This window comes from Lissotriton helveticus, chromosome 3_1, assembly GCF_964261635.1.
Source record: "Lissotriton helveticus chromosome 3_1, aLisHel1.1, whole genome shotgun sequence".
In the NCBI taxonomy this organism is placed as follows: Eukaryota; Metazoa; Chordata; class Amphibia; order Caudata; family Salamandridae; genus Lissotriton; species Lissotriton helveticus.
In genome coordinates this window covers 1,261,006,396-1,261,020,039 of record NC_136061.1, presented here as the reverse complement: position 1 = coordinate 1,261,020,039, position 13,644 = coordinate 1,261,006,396, and positions in this window count along the sequence as shown.

Below are 13,644 nucleotides of genomic sequence, written 5' to 3'. Positions count from 1 at the left end.
TAACGGACTGCCGATACATTGTCCATCCGGAGAAGTATACAGCAGCGGGACTGAAGCGGAGATAGACATTTGATCGCGAACGATCCCGCCAGTAACTCCAAACAATTGATGTGGAGAGAAAGTTCCTGGGGGGACCACCGGCCCCCCGTCGTGACCGAGCCGCAGCGGGCCCCCCAGCCCCACTGACTGGCATCCGACTCGATCACAATCTCCGGAGAAGACCCGAAGAGGGCTCTGCCGTTCCATGCTTCCATGTGAGTCAACCACCACTTCATTTCCGACTTCGCCTCCTCCGACAGAGGGATGTGGTCGGAATAACGAAGGCCCCTCCGAAGATGTTGAATCTTCAGGCGCTGCAACGCTCGATAATGCAGCGGAGCCGGAAAGATTGCTTGCAGAGAAGACGCTAAAAGACCGACAACTCGTGCCAACGATCTCAATGACACCGTCGGACTTGAGACAACAGAAGTCAATTCCCTCTTGATGTATCGAATCTTCTGACGAGGTAACAGAAGTTGGCAAGAGAGGGAATTGATTTGGAACCCCAAGAAATCTATCACCTGAGCAGGTAGAAGTACAGATTTGGGAACATTGACCAAAAAACCCAGAGACTGAAGAAGATCGATGGTCCATGACAGATGAGTCATAAGCTTGACAGGACAGTCCGCCAGCAGGAGGATGTCGTCTAAATAAATGATCAAGCGAACCCCGCGACAGCGGAGGGACTCTACAACCGGACGCAACAGTTTCGTGAAGCACCACGGTGCTGACGAAAGGCCGAAGGGAAGGACCCGATACTGATACCAAATCCCCAGCCACTGGAACTGAAGAAAGCGGCAATGGGGCGGAAAAATCGGAACAGAGAGGTAAGCATCATTGAGGTCTAGACGGACCATCCAATCCCGTTCCCTCAGGAGATCCCGCAACAGATGGATGCCCTCCATCTTGAAGTGGCGGTATACTATTCCCGCATTGAACTCCTTCAGATTGAGGACCAACCTCGATCCCCCTCCCTTCTTGTCCACCAGGAAGATTGAGCTGGCAAAGCCCCGAGGATGGCGTACTGTCGGCACAATCACCCCTTTCTGCTCCAGTGACCGGAGTTCTTCTGTGATGAACTCTTGACTTTGCTTTGAGAAGCGGAGAGGAAAGGGAGGATGGGACTGACGAACAGGCTGATAGAATTCTAGCTTGAAGCCCTGAACCGTTTCCAGCACCCATGCATCGCTGGAGATTGAGCGCCAGTTCTCTAGAAAAAGGCGAATCCTGCCCCCCAGAACAACACTGCATGCAGGAAGAATTCTCACCTGAAGTGGCGGAATCGTGATATCCGCCGGAGGAGCCACCAGAACGTCCTTTTTTATACTGGCCACGTCCTTTCCGTGATGGATAGAAATTGGATCGTTGGGTGTATCCCGAGTCCTGACGGCCACCTCGTTGGGACTGAAAGCCCCTCTGGGAGGGCTGCTGCTGACCACGGCCGGTAGAACGTCCCCCTCTGCCGGCCCTGTTGAAAACCGGACGTAATGTCCGGCGAAGAGAAGCCTGGGCTTTATCTAGGCCACTGAAAGTATTGACGAAATTGGTCAATTCCTTTAAAAAGGGTTGTCCGAAAAGCAGACCTTGGGCCGCAGGGCCCGACTCTGACGTTGCCAGTTCGGCCAACTTAGGGTCTAGTTTGAGCAGGATGGAACGGCGCCTCTCGCTAGAGAGCGCGCAGTTGGCATTGCCCAACTGGCAAATGGCGCGTTGGGCCCATTCAATGAGTTCATCAGGGTCAACCATCCTGTTGGTACTTTTTGCCAAAAAACCAAGATCTAACATTTTGGTGAGTGGACCCAAGAGATCTAACACTTTGTCTTGACAGGCACGCCACGACCTGTCGAGACCCTTCTTGGGATCTTTCGCAAATTTGCGTAAATAGGTCATCATGGTGGGATCCACCTCAGGAGTCTCAGCCAGATGCTCTGCAAGGTCGGGCCGAGGGCATTCAGAACGGAGGCGGGCACGTACCTCCTTCTCGAATGGCCGACGGATGTGTTGCTGAACGTATTCCGTCACCGCTGGGGACGGAAGCCATGCCGTGGACTGGGGATGAATAATGTCGGCAGGCTCGAAAGTGAGAACTGGAGGGTGAGAAGGTGCGTCCACGAAATGTTCCTTGCATTTCCTCTTCTTTGGAGGGGGAGGAGCGGGATCGGAAGACGAAGAGGACTGGTGATCGTCACTCTCGTCATCCTCTATAATAGTAGGATGTTTAGAAGAAGTCAAAGACTGCGCCAACCTTTGAAAGTCCGAAGCATGCGGATTATTCGGAGATGAAGAAGAGGATTTCTTGGCTTTAGGGACCCAACCCTGCAGTTGGGCATATTTGGTCAAGTGCCGCTTCAGAGGTGTAATGGCACGCACTAGGGCTTTATTCATGGAGTGCTGGACTCCTCTATCCAGTGCCTCCACAAGATCCTGCTCCAAGAGTGCAGGAGCCTCTTCGTCAAACTCAGCGTCCTCCTCATAATTATAGTAATCACTCATTGTTCACGTGGAACGTGAATATATATGCCCACAAAATGAGGAAGGTGAATATATAATGCCAAAGGCAAAGGTCACAGGGGAGTGAAAAAACCCTCACAGCAAGCCACACAGCAGAATAAACCACTGGCCAAACAATAGCAATAAAGAGTGGAGGGAGGGCTCGCTGGTACACAAAAAACGTCACTCTAGGCAAAGCCTATGCATATTATTACAGCCGGAGTCTTTTTGTAGGCTCCGGCGTCAAAAGGGTCAAATATTCGGAAGGTCTGTGGGCGGTAACGTCGTAAAGACGCTCTTCACTGAAGCTCCGGTGACAGAAGACACACGGAGCGCCGGAAATGCAGCAACGCGCATGCGCGAGTACCGGCAGCCTCCCAAAAGCAGGACAGCTCGCGCGAGCAGCGCGAGGCAGTCCAGACCCTGAAACTCCACTCCACAACCATGAAAGGACACAGGCACAAAGCGCCCAGCCCTCGGGAAGAGTACACTCGCTCCCAGCCGCGTCACGCCCACAGAAGAAACGGACACTCGAAAAAGAACAACGCGGCAAAACGCGCAAGCAGAGCGCAATATGAAGCATGCACAAAGCGGCAAATAAATGTAGAATAATAAACCACAGCAATTACAACAATAACAAGGTAAGAGCACTTAACTGGCTGCGGAGCAGCAAAGAAAGAGGATGTGGTATTGTCTGTATGCTTATTTATACTACGAGACTCTATGGTTATCACCCAAGTGTTTCTGGGTAATGTAGTTTTTTACTTGGCTGCTGGGCATTTCAATAAAGAAATGAGACTAGCATAATCGGAGCCTCCTGTCCTGCAATAGAATTAGCTGAGCGCCATCACTTCCTGTATATGAAAACCCCGTTCTCTTGTTTCATCTCATGCAAAAGTGGTCCACAAAGCCCATACATTAACTGCAGTTTGTTGTTCTGAGACTGAAGGCCACGTTCTGTTTTATGATTTGCTGCACATGCGGTACCAGACAAGCTACTTAATCCCATGGCTGCCGAATCTGGGGTCAGGTGCAATGCGATAGCAATTAGACTATACCAATCTGAATTAACTCAGGTGGGAATATTTGCTATCCCTAAATACATTATGCTTTGAATCGAAGAAAAAAAACGAATTGCCTCGAATTAATTTGACATAAGGTACCTATAATTTCGCTTTCTAAAGTGATGAATAATTGCATGATGAGGAAATTGCTGTTTTATTATGTCTTGTTACATTTTTGACACCCTATTATTAACAAGTATTTTTGAGTGGTTTATGGATGTTTTATTTATTGTAAATATGCGTATGTTATGTTTTATGGAACATGATTTCGAATTAAACTATTGATTGATTGATGTAATATGAAGAACGTGCACAGGCACGCATATTGCCTTATTTACATGGGGAGCAGGCATAACATTTGCACTGACTGAGCGTTCATTACAGAAGAGGAGGCATATGTGCTAAAAGCAGCCTCAAACGCTGACTGTACTCCTCCTGCAATGTGGATCCGACCCTCGCCTGTTTCAGAAACACCTGTAATAGAGTTAGGTGTGAATCAGCCATACTCTTTTCTTTATAGTTTTCCTGTTGCTACATTTGTTAGTGAATTTTAGATCGTCTCATTGCTCATGTAACTGTAATTGGATTTATACAGCACTTACTACCTGAGACGGGGAGGTTAATCTGGTGTTTTTTGTGATGAGTCAAGTGCGCTCAAGAAAAGATTGCATGTATTCTCCAGTTACTTTGTGATGTATTAATATTAGGTAGGTGTGATCATTAGCAGGGTTATGTGGATTTAGGTGGATGGTTGGTGAGATGGACTGCCAGAGATTAGGTAATATTAGATTACAGGGATACAGTTATAAAGAGGAGAAGTTGTGTTGAGGCTTGAGGGTGAAATTCCGTAGTGCAGAGATACGAGGAGCAGAGTTTTTTCCTCGCTTGTCAATGTTAAATTGTCACGCGTGAGTGAGGAAAATCTTACTCCAGACCACCTCCCTCTGAGATGCCCGCTAAGCAGTGTTATGTTATGGTATGTTAAATTCGTTTTGTAAGGCACACAGCAACCCCAAAAGGGTTTCCCAGTGATAGCATGATCGAGATGGAAGAAGAGCCAAGGTTTATTGATTGAACAGCCAAGTTTTTAAACATTTACGAATATTGCCGTAAACAGTTTCGTTATGGAGCGACCTAGGGCGAGAATTCCACAGGGATGGGCCTAGACAAGAAAAAGAACAACCACCCATCCGTGAAAGTCTAACCCTGGGAACTGAGAATTTCCCCTGAGCAATGGAGCGGAGAAGGCATGAAGGCAGGTATGGATGGACTAAAGCTTGCAAATATTGAGGGGCAGTGCCAGACTTGAACTCAAACATATAGCTCAAGGCTTTAAATTGAATGCAGCTCTCTATCCTGAGCAATGAAGCTCACACAGAGAGCCAGAGATGGAAGCAGCTCTAGGGATCTGGCAAAGCAATCTGGCTGCAGAATTTTGCACCACTTGCAGCTTGCATGTGACATTGTTATTTGCCCCAGATAAAGAATGTTGCCGTAGTCCAGTCTAGAGGTAACAAGAGCCTAGAATACGGTTCTTTGAGTGGAACAAGGCAGCATCCAGATAATTTTCTTAAGCCATTTAACGATAGTTAACCCTTTCGCTGCGGCGGCAATTCCGCCGCAGCGCTAAGGGGCGGGGGCGCGCGGCGCTCCGATGCTTGTGATGGAACCGCTCCATCACGCCCCTCAGGTGGGCTGTGCTTGTGACGGAGCGCTTCCGTCATGGCCCCGCCTCCTCAATAGAACGCGCCGCGCAGGTGCGAAATCAGCGCCGCACGGCGAGCGGGCCGTGACGGAACTGTTCTGTCACCAGCACAGCCCACCCGAGGGGCGTGACGGAGCGGTTCCTTCACAAGCGTGAGAGGGGTTAAGCAAGTCGCTGCCAACTTCAAGGCATGTTGTCTCATTGATAATTGGCCATCAATGATAAAACGTAAACTGTGGACTTGATGGGGGGTAGGCTGGGGTAAGGCACACATTTCCACAAGCCAATGTTGGGAGCCCCTGAGATTTCTGTTTTTCCCAAAATCAGGACCTCCGTCTTTTCGCCATTAAGTTTAAGTAGGTTGGCTTGCATCCAGGATGCAATTTTCCTTAACTCCACCTGGAGGACAGACGGTCCAGACAGAGAGAAAATAATCTGGGCATCATAGGCGTAAGAGAATAGAGACAACCCAGTGTCCTCTTGCAATGCGCATAGTGCGGTTCGTTCTGATTTTCCAGCATGGAACAAACACCCAACGCTAAAAATCAGAGCCAAACATCACGATATAAGGCATTCCTCCGCTTGCGGAACTCTGTGTAGTGCTTCGGAGGTTTTTTGGTCACTTTGTGGAGTTCAGTGTGGCAGAACTCTGCAACTCCACCCAGGCCTAATTGTGATCTATGAAATGAGGTATCAGCCAACTGCGGAATTGCAAAAACAAGGATTGAAGCAGGCAGGCATGAAACTGAGAGGAGGCTATACTCCGAAATAGAACCATGCAGAGGGCGGAAGGTAAGAAGAGGATCACCATAAAGAAAAATAGTCTATCAAGGTAAATGTTTTATGCAGGACTTAGGAGTATAAGGGGAGAATGATTTCTGAGTTAGCAAGCAATTAGTGAATGTAAGCTATAGAAAGATACATTACACATAGTGCTCTATGTCTGAGGCAGACAGTTTAAACATGCGCTTCCGAGTGTTCACAACATTTAAACATAAAGAGCCCTAGATTATTGGGTGCCAAGCCTAGGACAGCTCCTTTAAACAGTCTGGAGCATCCCAACATATACACAGGTTCTGTACGCTGCACATGGGGTGTTGGCACAAAAAAATAAATAAAAGGTCTCATTAAAAGATCTTTCCTCACCACTCTGTAAATTAAAGGTTTGTTTCACTCACTATAAATGAGTTGTTTGGCAGTGGCTGAGAGTGTCTCACCAATGCAGCCATATTTATATCCTGTTTTGTCACCTAATCCCATCCAAGTGTATGTGGTGCATGTTTGTGTATGTGGCTTTTGTAGTATATGCAATGTAAGTATAAGGGAAGCAGAGTGTTGAAGACCAGTGGGTTCCATTTTGAATGTCCCGGGCCTGTTCCTGTGCACAAGTTGGGGTTGGTGCTATTTTCTTAGACAGTAGAAGTGTATCAGGCTCACGCGCCACAGGGCCCATAAGGCCTCCGTGGTGATTACTACGGACTACAAGTTTACGTGAGCACGTTTGCTCGCTAGTTTGGATGGGAGCCTCTACTTTGCAGTTGGGTCCTGTTCTGGGGGAGGGGGGTCCTGGAGTAGTTGGGGTGACTCGAGGCACACTTGGGGACGGGAGGTTGGGCGGGGAGTTGGGGATGGGAGGCGGTGGGAAGGTGTCTGGTGTCCGGAAGCGTAAGTTTATTGATCTAATTTGCACCGACTGGGGTGATGGCTAATATGGGCTCGCTGAAATGTGTGTCCTGGAATGTGCGGGGACTAAATTCCATGACAAAGAGGCACAAAGTACACGCCTACCTGGTCCGCAGAGGGATTCACATTGCCTTCCTACAAGAGACCCATTTAACTAAAAAGGAGGGCGCCGCACTGCAGAGGAGATGGAGGGGTCAACTGTTCCACACCACGTACTCGGCATTTGCTAGGGGAACACTACTTTGGATCCGAGCGGGGGTTCCCTTTCAGGTTACTAGGCACACAGTAGACCCCGAAGGGAGGTATGTGGCAGTCGAAGGTTTGCTCAGGGGTCGTCAGTTGACACTTTGCAGCGCCTATGCGCCTAATGTGGAACAGGCATCATACTTCACTAGGCTCACCAAACAGTTAGCATCTTTTTTAACGGGATCAGTGCTGCTGGGGGGGGATTTCAACTCAGTGGAAGACGCCAATCTCGATAGGTCACACCCACCTCTACACGCATCCTCGGTTCACAGACTAGCAAAACACAGATCGAATTGGCAGGGGATGTGGGACCTGACAGATGCGTGGCGCACTCAACACCCAACTGATAGGGATTATTCCTTCTATTCGGGTATGCACGACCTCCACGTTCGCATAGACGCTTTCCTATGCTCCCAATCGGTGTTGCCCATGGTTGCCCGTACCGAATACCTAGCACGCACGATCTCGGACCACAACCCCCTACTTCTCACATTTGCCTGGATGAATGAAGTTTCGCCAATCCCAACGTGGCGGCTCCATCCGGACACTTTGGACGATCCGCCGTTCAGCGGAGCGTTGGAAGGTAGAATATCCCAATACTTTGCCGAGAATGAGGGAACTGCCTCTTCCAGGGCAGTGGAATGGGACGCGCTCAAGGTAGTAGTACGGGGGCACTGTATAGGGAAGTTCGCGGGCATACGGCGAACATTAGTCGAAGACATGGACAAGGCCGAGCAAGCCCTGAGGGAGGTAGAGATACAACGGCCCAACCACCCCCTGACATGCAGGATAGGGTATGCTCAGCGCGGGAGGCAGTGGCGGTGGAGGTGGAACGCCTTCGCTGTTTTGATCACAGGACATACTTAACCAAGGCACTTGCTGAGGGAGATAAGACGGGGACGCTCCTAGCCTGGTTGGCAAATCCCAGCAGGGGTGCTGCCCCAATACTATCCCTGACCGCTACGGACGGCACCAAGTATAGCACCCAGCCAGACATATTGCAATGCTTTCAGGCATATTACGAGCGACTGTATAGGGGAGGCCCGGTAGACCAAACCGAGATGTTGGAGACCTTGTTGTCTGAGATACAATTGCCATGCCTAGAGCCGGGCCAAGCAGAAGCCCTCGGGGGCCCAATTGACCTAGCGGAAATTAGGGGGGCCATAAAAAGAATGGCACGCAGGAAAACACCGGGAGTGGACGGTCTGCCCATTGAGTTCTACGGTAAATATATTGATATCCTAGCCCCACGGCTCCAAATAATATACAATGAGGCAAAAGAGAGGGGGGTACTGCCCTGTTCGATGCGCGAGGCGCTCATGGTCCCCTTGCTCAAGCCGCGTAGGCCCAGCTCTGACCCGGCATCCTACAGGCCACTGTCGATGCTAACGACGGATTATAAAATCTTGAGCACTATACTGGCCACTAGGCTGATGGCCCATATGCAAGACTTGATCCACAAGGATCAATCGGGCTTTATACCCACTAGAAATACATCTCATAACATTCGCAGGTTGCTGAGGCTGGTGGCGGACCCTCCGCCGTCCGCCAGAACCCCTATGGTGATGGCGATTGACATAGAGAAAGCCTTCGACAGCCTGGACTGGACCTACCTGTACAGAGTGCTGCGGGGTTTTGGCATCGGGGATGACTATGTGCGGTGGACGGAAGTGCTATATGCATCGGCGGGCGCTAGGGTGCGAGTGGGAGCATTGATATCGGATAGGTATGCAGTGCATAGGGGTACTAGACAAGGGTGTGCACTCTCCCCCTTGCTGTTTGCCCTTGCGATAGAACCGTTGGCGGCACTGGCTAGGAAAGGCGACTCCTACCGAGGACTGGAGGTAGACGGGGTTCACCACCACATATCGCTATATGCGGACGACCTCCTACTGTTCCTGGAGAATGCCGAAGGGGCGGTGGACGGGGCGAAAGACCTACTAGCGCGTTTCGGGGATGTGTCGGGTCTGAAGGTGAACTGGGCGAAGACCTGCCTCTTTCCTCTCCGGAGGGCGGAGAGGTGCCCCCCGACCCATCCCGAGCTCCGCTGGGAGCCGTCCTGTCTGCCCTACCTAGGGGTGTACATTTACCACGAACCCGCAGACCTGCTGGAAGGCAATATAAGCCGTTGCATCCGGACGCTGCAGGGTAACATGCTTTTCTGGGCCACCCTCCCTTTATCTCTGACAGGCCGAGTCTCGCTGCTTAAAATGATCGCCCTGCCGCGATTTTTGTACTTCTTCCGCACCCTGCCTGTGTGGATACCGAGCACCGTCTTTCGACGACTAAAGTCCCAAGTGGTGTCTTTTCTGTGGGGAACTGGCAGGCGGAGAATAGCCTTGGCAACCCTGACCCGCCCGAAGAACGAGGGCGGACTCGCGGTCCCTGATTTCGAGTTTTATTATTTAGCCGCCCAACTGCAATTCCTCACGCAGGAGGTGGCAAGGGTATACCGGGGCCCGGAGCAGGAGAGGGACTCCGGCACCCCCCGCCATGTGCTGGCATACATCACCCAGCAACAGAGGCTAGCACTCAGGGACCTGTCTCAAGAGGAACGAATACTGAGGCTATGCTGGAACCGCGTGCAAAAGCGTGCTGGTCCCGGACACCCGTACGCACCCGAAATCCCGCTAGGTATGCTCACTGCGCTGCCGCATGGCGGCGACTGGTCGAACCTCCAAAGCTGGGAGGAGGCTGGTCTGCAGGTGGTGGGAGACCTCTACACTGACGGGGTGCTCACGCCGTACCAGTCCTTGCAGGAACAGTACGACCTTCCGAGAGGGGACTACCTACTGCACGCAGCTGTGGTGCGAGGGATCCAAGCGCACTGGGGTGGGGGACTGTGTGAGCCCGCGACGTCACCACCGTGTCAATACGTGATGATGGCCGCAGGAACAGTCAAGGCAGTCACGTGCCTGCACTCCAGAATACTAGCGAGCACCTTGCTGCCCCTTACGCGCCTAAGGACCCAATGGGGGACTGACCTGCAGAGAGAGATCCCGGATGCGACGTGGGCCCAGTTGGTTCAGAGGCCCAGGAAGTGCACTAGAAACGCCCGGTTCCAATTGATACAGCTCTATATCCTTCATAGAGCTTACCTTACCCCGAACAAAATAGCACGATACTTTGGAACAGCGGACGCAGCGTGTCCTAGATGCGCATTGTTGGAAGCGGACTTGCTACACATGCTGAGGGACTGCCCGCACCTGCAGGACTTCTGGAGGGAAGTGGGCGACACCATGAACGCGGTCACGGACAGGGAACTACACTACGATGGCGCAACTACGCTCTTACACTGGTTTCCACACACACGTAAGAATAAACTGACGAGCAAATTTATAGACATGGGCCTACTCCTTGCGAAGAGGGAGCTCACTAGGGGATGGAAATCGAAGGTAGCGCCGACACATCGAAAATGGATAACTGAGTTCCAGAAATGGGCAGCGGCAGAGAGCACGATCAGGTATCAACTGGCTCGACGGGGGCCAGACGAGAAAGCTCAGGAAGCGGCACTAGCGTGGGAAATTCTAGTCCAGGCACTTAGAGATAGTACAGTGGAGAGTGCAGAGGAGGAAGAAGCAGAGGACCCAGGGTCTCCCGGGGTGGCGGCACCAATCCCTGCGCCCACCATGGACACACACACACAGTAACTTTCTTCAAACTCCGCAGATTACCAACACAATCCAGCATACGGCACACCGGACACGGGACACCATAGAACACCGGGAGTGGGGGGGGGGCGTAGAGAAGGGGGGGGTGCAGCGTCCCATTGACACCGATCTCACAGCTCACATGAACCAGATGCTAGCAGGGGGGGGGTTAGTGGGGGGAAAAAGTTAAAAGCAGACAGCGGTTGATCACTAGATACGCCACAGAGTAGTGGCGGAGGTAATGCACTGGGTGAGACAAATATCACCCAGCCCCGGCAATGCGGGTATTGAAGATGTGTAAATTTTTGTTGGGGGTACTATGAGAAATTGAGATCCCGCATGTGCATTACTGCCAATTACCTGTATTGCTTAAATTGAAATCTGCAATAAAAAATGTTTTACAAAAAAAAAAAAAAAGTGTATCAGGCTGCAAGAGGGGGGGCTCGTGGAGACCTAGGCAGCGAAGTGAGGACAAAGGAGACAAGGTTCCTATAATTAAATTAGGTCCCTCCTGTGTCACTGCCACTTGGTAGTTGGTGGGGGTGAAGGGGGCTGAAGTCTGTTGTTCAGAGCAAGGAGGGTCTTTTAGATAAAGCCACTGATTTGTCTTTTTTCTGATCACTGTCTTTGTGGCTCTTCAAAGCCAGGTGCAGATAACCCACACCTCTTTATGCCTCTGTTTTGGGTGCTCAAGGCTGAAGACTACCCTGCTGTGAAGAGCATCACAATGCACAAAGGTTGTCTGCAGAACTGCATAGAAAGGTGCTTGAAATCAATCAATCAATCAATCAATCAATCAATCAGTACATTTGTAGTGTGCACTACTTACCCGTGAGGGTCTCAAGGCGCTGGGGGGGGGCTGCTACTGCTCGAACAGCCAGGTCTTGAGGAGTCTCCTGAAGGCCAGCAGGTCCTAGGTCTGTCGTAGGCGGATGGGGAGGGTGTTCCAGGTTTTTGCGGCGAGGTGAGAGAACGATCTGCTGCCAGCGGTTGCTCAGTGGACGCGGGTGATGGTGGCAAGGGCGAGGTCAGCGGAGCGAAGCTGGCGGTTCGGGGTGTAGAAGGTGGATCGTTCGTTGAGGTACGCTGGTCCGGTGTTGTGGAGAGCTTTGTGAGCGTGGGTGAGGAGCTTGAAGCTGATACTCTTGTTGACGGGGAGCCAGTGCAGGTCTTTCAGGTGGGCTGTGATGTGGCTGTGGCGGGGGATGTCGAGGGTGAGGCGTGCAGAGGCGTTCTGTATGCTTTGTAGTCGTTTCTGGAGTTTGGCTGAGGTTCCTGCATAGACAGCGTTGCCGTAGTCCAGTCTGTAGCTGACAAGGGCCTGTGTCACTGTCTTTCTGGTACCGGTGGGGATCCATCTGTAGATCTTGCAGAGCATGCAGAGGGTGTTGAAGCAGGAGGAGGAGACGGCGCTCACTTGCTGGGTCATTGACAGAGCAGAGTCCAGGATGACTCCCAGGTTACGTGTGTGGTTAGTGGGTGTCGGTGCTGCTCCCAGTGCGGCCGGCCACCATGAGTCATCCCAGGTGGAGGGGGTGGATCCGATGATGAGAACTTCCGTCTTGTCCAAGTTCAGTTTCAGGCGGTTGCTCATCATCCAATCAGCGATGGCCTTCATTCCTTCGTGGAGGTTGGATTTGGCGGTGTTGGGGACCTTGGTGAGGGAGAGGATCAGCTGGGTGTCGTCGGCGTTTGAGAAGATGTTGAGGTCGTATGATCGGACAATGTTGGCGAGCGGGGCCAAGTAGACGTTGAAGAGTGTCAGGCTGAGTGAATCCTTGGGGTACGCCGCAGATGATCTTGGTGTCTTTAAAAGGGAATGGGGTAGGCGGACACTCTGCCGTTGAGGAAGGAAGTGGTCCAGTCCAGGGCTTTGTTGTGGATCCCTGCGTTGTGGAGGCCTGTGTGAAGGGTGTGGTAGCAGACGGTGTCGAAGGTGGCCGAAAGGTCCAGGAGGATGAGGGACGCGTTCTCTCCGTTGTCCAGCATGGCCCTGATGTCGTTGGTGGTGGCAATGAGGGCTGTTTCAGTGCTGTGGCTGCTGCGGAATCCAGTTTGGGATGGGTCCAGGATATTCTTCTCTTCGATGAAGGAGGTCAGTTGCTTGTTGACGATCATCTCGATGACTTTCGCTGGAAGCTACCGCAAACTAGCATTGTTTGTTAAAACCCAGCACCGTTATAATAATCTTCGCTTTACATAGAATCTCTGACCTAGCTCAAATGTATGCAAATACCACAAAAACAAGCACTGGTTAAGCCAATATTTATGGCGTCTTGGTGTTTGGTGTTTGTTCCTTCTCCAGCAATCATAATAATAATAATTTTTAAAAAAATGATTAAAAGCTAAAATAATTTGGATTCGGGAACCAACTTCCATAATAGTCCCCCAACACATAATGAGAACAACTTAATTTGTAAATGCACTTGTGAAAAGGCAGAATTTCGACACTCACGGTGAGGTTAGCCAATGACTACAGTAGGCGAACCCATTACCCCACACTGTATTCTACAGTGGGCAGGAGAAAAAGTGGAATGACACCATAACAGACCAATGACTGAAGGCGCCTGGCAGAAATCCGTTAAGTAACTAACACATGTCATTTTGTTAAAATGAAAAGGTCTTTGCTAACGGCAGACCCAAAAAGAAACCTGATCCTGAACTCTGTGTGAATTTCATGTTCACTTCTAATACCATAAACTTAGCTAGAAGGTAAAAAAACAAGTAAAGTTGGCACAGAAAGATGAAATTCTCTTAATCCATGGTT